An 8,833-nucleotide genomic window follows, 5' to 3' on the forward strand; every position below is an offset into this window, starting at 1 on the left:
CCAGAAGTTCTTCCCGGAAAAATGCTATGGGGGAGGTTCCGCTTTTGACGAGGTCGAGGGTAGCGGCTTTGCTAGAGTTTGCTGAAATTAGTTCGTCGAACATCCGCTTTACCGACCCTATGGTGAGTTTGTTGAATCCTCCTCCGGAGATGACTATGGCGGAAGGGAAAAACTCCCACGGACTGTGTGAAGGTGGGGCAAACGATGGTCTTGCCCAATCGGGAAGGTAGAAGTCCTCCGATCTGGTGATACTCATGGCCACTTGCATGGCGAGCGTCTCTTACGCCGGCTATTCCTCGGTGACCGGCTTGGCTTCTTTGGCAGCCTCTTGCTTCTTCGCGTATTGCTTGAGGTGCCCTTCTCGGATCAATATTTCTATTGCATCCTTCATGTGGATACAATCTTCTGTGTTGTGCCCGTGACCTTTGTGGAACCGGCAGAACTTCGATTTGTCCATGTTTGGTCGTGCGGGCATGGATTTCGGGAAGCGAACTTTGCCCGTTTGGAATTCTGCATTTGCGCATTTGTTCAAAATGCGTTCTCTGGATGCATTGAGCAGGGTGTACTCCCGGAATTTTCCTGCTGGTGCTTTGTAGTCTTTAGGATCTCGACCTTTATCTTCTTTCTTTTTATCGGATCCTCGGCGAGAGTCATTTTGACAGGCACCTTTAGTGTTTTCTTCCTGTCTTGAGTTGCGGACTGCGTGAGCGGCCTCTTTTTCTCCGTACTGTATGTATGCTTAGGCCTTGAGGAAGAATTCATCCAGAGTGGCAGGCGTTTCGATCCCGACGGCTTTGGCGAAATCTGTAACACCCCAAATTCTAGACTAATTATTTATTTAATCATTTTAGCGTGAATCTATGAGTCGTTGTGAAGTATTGAAAATGTGATGATATGGTGAGTCCTTATTATGGGTTGTGATGATCTGTGATGTTTGAGATTATGATGACTTATGTGATGTCTTGGTAATTCATCTGATGTCGTGGTGGTTTGCGTGATGATTATGTGTATCGATGAATTTTGGCTTATTTTAGAATAATTAGAATAATAAATGGAATTATTTTAATTAGTAAAATAAAATAATATCAGTGTTAGAGATATTAAGGGCAAGAGTGGTCATTGGTGAAGAGTAAGTGAAGGCAATATGGGAAGACCATATTAGGGGTCCTAGGGGTAATAAGAGAAAAGAGAAAAGAGGGAATCATTCTATATGATCAAAGTTTTGAGAAGAGGTAGAGGGAGAGAGCTAGGGCACGAAGAATATGGAGGAATACATAAAGAGAACGCGAAGAGAAATAGAATCCAACTGTGAATCAAAGTAAGGGGGACTCTTCCTTTTAGTATCTCTTATGTGATCTTAGGTAATAGGTAGATTGATGTATGGTTTGATTCAATTAGATATTGGGATTGTTAGGTTAGAGTGTTATAATTTGGATTGATTTAATGATGATTGTGTGAACTATTTGGTTAATAATGAGTTTAAATGATGTTTTGTGGTGTATGATTGAATGTATGATGATTATATGCCTGTATGTGATGTCTGGGGTCGATTTTGGACTAAAACTAGGTGGAATCACAGGGTCTGTCGCAGACCTGAGAATTGTTGAAATCGCAGGTCCGCTGAGCGGAGGTCCCAACGTAGTTCGCTTCTATTGGACGTCGCTAGAGGTCCGCTGAGCGGAAGTCTGAAGGAATTCGCTTCTGCCTTGCGCCGCTGAGCGAACCTTGCTGAACGAGAATTTTTCTAAACTTTAAAATAGCGTATCTTTTGATCCGTGAACCCTTTCTTAGTGTCGTTTTAGGTGTTGTGCAAGTAATTGAATGTTTTATATGATGAATGATGAATATGGGCGGTGGCCAACTTTGTTTATTTTAAAACTCGATTTAATTACTTGATGAGAATTGAACATTATATGCATATGAGATAGGTGTGACAATGTATTTGATGTGATGATAAATTGGTTGTTATTATTATTATGATTATGATGAATGCATGGCTATTTGAATGATATTAAAAACATGTACATACTTATTCGGTGATGTGGTGTTGAGATGAGTTGTTCATCGTGATTCGGTGATGTTTTTAAGTATGTTATGTGTGTTTCATTCATTCATATGCATTTGATTATGGATCCCGTTGATGAGTGGATCGTTGGTGGCTAATTCCCATTGTGCGGAGATTAGTAAGCAGTCATCGTGTGCCCATGGGGGTGTGAGCGATGAGGTCAGTCGCGTGCCTATGTGGGGTGTGAACGATTTGAAGGGCAGTATCATAGAGAGAAGTCCTGTGAATGTGATTCACGAATTTTGGTTCCACATGCATAGTGTTAGTTGTGTCATATGCATTTTGTCATAACATGATTGTATGGATTTCTGTGTTATGTGTTGTAATCTATTATTGTGTGAATTGATGAATAATAGATGTGAATCTGAATATGTATAATTGGGTGAACGGTATATTATGATGCTTGTTGCTTATGAATTGCATAATATTTACTAATTGCGAATGAGACTCACCCTTACATGTTGTCATTTTCAGATTGAGGAGTAGCGGCTTTAGTGCTTGGTGAGGATGACTCGTAGAGTTTATCCGTTTATGTTGGGTCGTGTCGGTCATGCTCTGATCTGTAACACTGGGGAACGATAGTTATAGAGTTTTATGAGATTACTCTATTATATTTGGTGCTGAATTGTAATTATATTTGTTGTATTAACGATGTTTTGTATTCCGCTGTGATAAACATGATCATGTTTTTGGTAAATTGTTTTCCTAATGAAGCATGACTTGACCATGATTGGTTTATTTATTTTAAATAATTGTGGCACCCTTGTGTTTATGTTTTTACTCTTATATATTTATTTAATTTGCCGTGGGGTTTAGAAGGGTGTTACAATAGTGGTATCAGAGCAGGTCGGTCCGTCCGGCCAATTGTCGAGTCAGTTGAGTTGCGTGATAGTTGAATATTGTCGGCGTATTATCCCTTGGTATGCGACATGTGAGTGAATCACTGTAGGTACTCGTTTGTTTTGTTGTAGGATTTGGTTTGAGCGAAGTGGGGGAGAAGCCTTGCTTCTCGGAAGAGATTCAGTTGCAAGTTGCAAAGAGGGTTGTTGTCTTGATGTTTCGGAAATTGAACTTCGGCGATGAAATGTATTGTTCAAGTTATAAAAAGTTTGGAAGCGAAGAGATATGATAAGGGGATGTTAAGAATGTGATTGAATTTAAGTGGATGAGTTTTGGAGCGGAATTTCCGTAAGCAAAGCGCAGGAAAATTGTTGAATCGTTATGAAACTTCGAAAATTCATAACTGGAGTTCGGGACATCTAATTTGAGTTCCGTTTGAAACGTCAGAAAGCTAACAAGATGAACTTTGTTATAAAAATGGTTGCAGCAGATGTAACATATTTAATTGTGACAGGATAATTTTGGAAAGAGGTGAAGTTGCGGTTACACTTGTTCTTAGAACTAGACTTGTTTGTTGGTACTGCACGGGATGTTAGTGTCAGAGTTGAACGAATGGAAGAAATAATTGAAAGGTTTGTCTCTCGGACATGTTGTTAGTATGTAGAAGTTGTTTCAAGGTGATCTTAATGGTAAGAGTGCAAACATTATCGAAGCGATGTTGTTGCGAACCAGCGAGAGTATGGACTCATGAAATCGTATCAGTCGAGTTGAGATGTGCGTAGATTATGGATGGTGAATTGATTGAGAATGAGGAATTACTCCAATGGAAATGATAGTTGATGAATTAATTTTGTAGATGGTATGTCGTGAGTATAGTTGGATTGTAGTCGGGTGATTTTCGTAGTTGGATGAAAAGAAAGAATGTTGGTAGATCTTGGAAGCAAGCGAGAGAGATGGAACTTATGTTTATCAATCTCAAATTCGGATTTTTGCAATTATGGAGCAGCTGTCAGTAAAAGGGGCATAACTTTTTACTTGTGATTCAGATTGAAGCGATTCTGGACTTTTTGGAAAGCTTACAAAATTCCCTAAAGTTTGCATATAAGATTTGTTATTAGGAAGTTTGTGAAGAGGGAGAAAAGTGCATTTTAATATTGGGGTTGATGCTTACTTTTTGGAAAATTCTGCATACGGGAATTCTGAACCAGTCCCGTTGCAAGGATGATAACTTTTTACTCGTAACTCGTATTTGAGCGATTCTTGATGTTCTGGAATCTACACGAATTTCCCTTCATTTTGGGATATAATTTTGTGCTTGGGAGGTTTGTATTGGAAAGTAATTATGTTTGAGGTTGGGTGATTCTTGCAAAAAAAAGATTGAAAAAGTGAAGAAAAATGTAAAATATTGATGAAACATTGGTATATGTAGGAATGCGACGCTATCGAAAAACGCATAGAGATGGAATTTATGTAGAATGAGAATGATTATAGTGACGATGTTATGAGATGGTAATGTTGAGAGGAGAACGAATTCAAGAGAGATCGCAATAATAATGTTGAGTTGTGAATTGAATGAGGCCAAGTGTGAAACTAAGTGGATTATAAAGTTTCTAAGAATAAAAGAAAAACGATTGGTTGGTTAGCGCTGTTGAAATTCTTAACTTGGATGAAATTTGCAATTGGGGCGAATCGAATCGGATTGTACTTGATGTAGTAACAATTCCTGATGTTAGAAGGATGTTTAATTGATAATTGTGTGGTGCTACGAGCGTGTATAAGAATGTGTATTGGATTTTGAATGTTTTTGTATCATTGGCGAGGTTGGAATTGAGAAAACTAAGACGTGGTAGGCCTTAGAGAATTGGCAGAACATTATGCTTACTGACTTTGGGCACAAGTTGAAGTACGCTATTGTCGTTGGGTAATGATTATTTATGCCATTGTTATGGTTATCGGCTATCTATTGGCAAATTGAGGAACTGATCACCCTTAATCTATTGTTGATAGTAGACGGAATCATAATTGATGGATAGATGTGTCATGACAACTAGTATAGTATGTACGTTGAATTGGTTGAAGTCAAGCCGAGTGCTTGTGTATTATTTGAATTGTCAATGGTTGTTTTTTAAAGAATCGTGTGTGTTGTTATACGATGTGTTGTGGATAGCCTTACGGAGTGAATCCTAGATTGTGGAATCCATTGTGAATTGTGGCCTTTTGGAAAATAAATGCATTGTCTAAATTAAAGGTAAATGCGTGATATTTGTGAATGAGTGAACTTGAGATGCTTGAGTCGGTACCGCATTGCATTTGCATAGAGTCGTGAGTCGGTCTCTATGATTTGCATTTTTCATCTTTGTATTTGTGCACTGATGAATGGACATGAATATGTATGTTTATGATTGAATGTTCCGAGGTGTTTTCTTACGGATCTAAGTTTGAAGTATTCGGTAACTACGAGAGCGTAGAATACCTGTTGGAACAGAACTTTCAAAGAGTTAAGTCGAAAATCTTTATTATGTCGGTTTTGGTGATTGAAAGTTGGAGTAAACTTGGCAGAGTTAATACTTTACAAGTAATCAGAGTGCGCAGCGAATGCGTGGTGTAGTGCAGTTGTTCATACATGAGTAAAAATGATGTTGGTAGGTTGGTTGCGTTGATGTCGTGTTTAAGTTGTGCGTTCTTATGTTGTTGTGTTCTAGATCTCAAACCGGAGAATTCCTAAGTTGGTCAATCTTTATGTTGTGATGTTAAGTTATAAAATGTGTTACTTGAGTAGCATTAGTGTTGTTTTTGCCATTGAGGTTATGAATTGTTGTATCATACATGGGGTTGCCTTTCGGAGATGATAGTTGATTAGTCGGATGGAATAAGTAGTTGGAGTAGTTGAATCGGATAAATTTTCGAGGACGAAAATATTCTAAGCGGGGGAGAGTTGTAACACCCCAAATTCGAGACTAATTATTTATTTAATCATTTTAGCGTGAATCTATGAGTCGTTGTGAAGTATTGAAAATGTGATGATATGTTGAGTCCTTATTATGGGTTGTGATGATTTGTGATGTTTGAGATTATGATGACTTATGTGATGTCTTGGTGATTCATCTGATGTCGTGGTGGTTTGCGTGAAGATTATGTGTATCGATGAATTTTGGCTTATTTTAGAATAATTAGAATAATAAATGGAATTATTTTAATTAGTAAAATAAAATAATATCAGTGTTAGAGATATTAAGGGCAAGAGTGGTCATTGGTGAAGAGTAAGTAAGGGCAATATGGGAAGACCATATTAGGGGTCCTAGGGGTAAAAAGAGAAAAGAGAAAAGAGGGAATCATTTTGTACGATCAAAGTTTTGAGAAGAGGCAGAGGGAGAGAGCTAGGGTACGAAGAACATGGAGGAATACGTAGAGAGAACGCGAAGAGAAATAGAATCCAACCGTGAATCAAGGTAAGGGGGGACTCTTCCTTTTAGTATCTCTTATGTGATCTTAGGTAATAGGTAGATTGATGTATGGTTTGATTAAATTAGATATTGGGATTGTTAGGTTAGAGTGTTATAATTTGGATTGATTTGATGATGATTGTGTGAACAATTTGGTTAATAATGAGTTTAAATGATGTTTTGTGGTGTATGATTGAATGTATGATGATTATATGCTTGTATGTGATGTCTGGGGTCAATTTTGGACTGAAATTAGGTGGAATCGCAGGGTCTGTTGCAGACTTGAGAATTGTTGAAATCGCAGTTCCGCTGAGCGGAGGGGGTCCGCTGAGCGGAGGTCCCAACGTAGTTCGCTTCTGTTGGACGTCGCTAGAGGTCCGCTGAGCGGAGGTCTGAAGGAATTCGCTTCTGCCTTGCGTCGCTGAGCGAACCTTGCTGAACGGGAATTTTTCTAAACTTTAAAATAGCGTATCTTTTGATCCGTGAACCCTTTCTTAGTGTCGTTTTGGGCGTTGTGCAAGTAATTGAATGTTTTATATGATGAATGATGAATATGGGCGGTGGCCGACTTTATTTCTTTTAAAACTCAATTTAATTACTGGATGAGAATTGAACATTGTGTGCATATGAGATAGGTGTGACAATGTATTTGATGTGATGATGAATTGGTTGTGATTATTATTATGATTGTGATGAATGCATGGCTATTTGAATGATATTGAAAACATGTACATACTTATTCGGTGATATGGTGTTGAGATGAGTTGTTCATCGTGATTCAGTGATGTTTTTAAGTATGTTATGTGTGTTTCATTCATTCATATGCATTTGATGATGGATCCCGTTGATCAGTGGATCGTTGGTGGCTAATTCCCATTGTGTGGAGATTAGTAAGCAGTCATCGTGTGCCCATGGGGGTGTGAGCGATGAGGTCAGTCGTGTGCCCATGTGGGGTGTGAGCGATTTGAAGGGCAGTATCATAGAGAGAAGTCCTGTGAATGTGATTCACGAATTTTGGTACCACATGCATAGTGTTAGTTGTGTCATATGCATTTTGTCATAACATGATTGTATGGATTTCTGTGTTATGTGTTGTAATCTATTATTGTGTGAATTGATGAATAATAGATGTGAATCTGAATATGTATAATTGGGTGAACGGTATATTATGATGCTTCTTGCTTATGAATTGCATCATATTTACTAATTGCGAATGAGACTCACCCTTACATGTTGTCATTTTCAGATTGAGGAGTAGCGGCTTTAGTGCTTGGTGAGGATGACTCGTAGAGTTTATCCGTTTATGTTGGGTCGTGTCGGTCATGCTCTGATCTGTAACACTGGGGAACGATAGTTATAGAGTTTTATGAGATTACTCTATTATATTTGGTGCTGAATTGTAATTCTATTGGTTGTATTAACGATGTTTTGTATTCCGCTGTGATAAACATGATCATGTTTTTGGTAAATTGTTTTCCTAATGAAGCATGACTTGACCATGATTGGTTTATTTATTTTAAATAATTGTGGCACCCTTGTGTTTATGTTTTTACTCTTATATATTTATTTAATTTGTCGTGGGGTTTAGAAGGGTGTTACAAAATCTTAGCGTGGCCGGAGGCCTCGTTTGAGCAGGAATTTCTTCATGTGGGCGGTTGTGGACATCTGGACGGCTTCTTTATTGAACCTCTCTATGTAGGCTTGGAGCGATTCGTCCTTCCCTTGGATGATGGCCTCTAAGGAGGCTTGTGATTTCGGGTGCCTGCGGGAGGCCGTAAAGTGTCTAGAAAAGAGCTTTTCGAGCACCTTCTATGAAGTAATAGATTCATCGGGAAGACTCTTGTACCATGTCATTTCCCCTTTGTGCAAGGTGCTCGAGAATAAGCGACATTTGATCGTGCCTGGTACCCCTCGATAATCCAATAGGGTTTCGATGTCCTCAATATGCTCGTCTGGGTCAGTTGTCCCTTTGTATGTGCCCAGTGGCGGGGGCTTCTCGAGACCGGTCAGCAGGGGCGCTTCCAAGATAGCATGGGACAGGGGACCCCGACGCTCTTCCTCATCGTCGCTGGCCGAGAGTGTGGCTGACCGGCTGCGGCTTTGCCTGTGTTGCATGCGGTTGTCATTATGCCTCGTAAGAGGTGATTTGGATCTCCTTTTAGGGCGAGGAGAGTGCGAATGGTGTCGGGAGCGGTGATCGCCAGATCCTTTCTTGGAAGCAGGGCATGCGTGCCCCCGGAGAGAAGGGGAACGATGACGTTTCATGGGGAAGGTCTCGTTGTGGGAACGAGGTTTGTAGCTTGGGGGAGTCTTCGAGCGACGCTTCTGCTCGAGCGCCCCAATCCTGTCATTCTGCTGCTGGATGAGTGCATTCGTTTGGGCAAGGGCAGCCAGGACGGCAGCCATAGTCTGATCCTTGGGAGTATGACCTTTGGAGGAGGTAGGGTCCTCTTGGGACCCTTCGTGATTACCCTTTCCACTAGTG

This window comes from Vicia villosa, unplaced genomic scaffold (genome assembly GCF_029867415.1).
Source record: "Vicia villosa cultivar HV-30 ecotype Madison, WI unplaced genomic scaffold, Vvil1.0 ctg.002458F_1_1, whole genome shotgun sequence".
Lineage (NCBI taxonomy): Eukaryota > Viridiplantae > Streptophyta > Magnoliopsida > Fabales > Fabaceae > Vicia > Vicia villosa.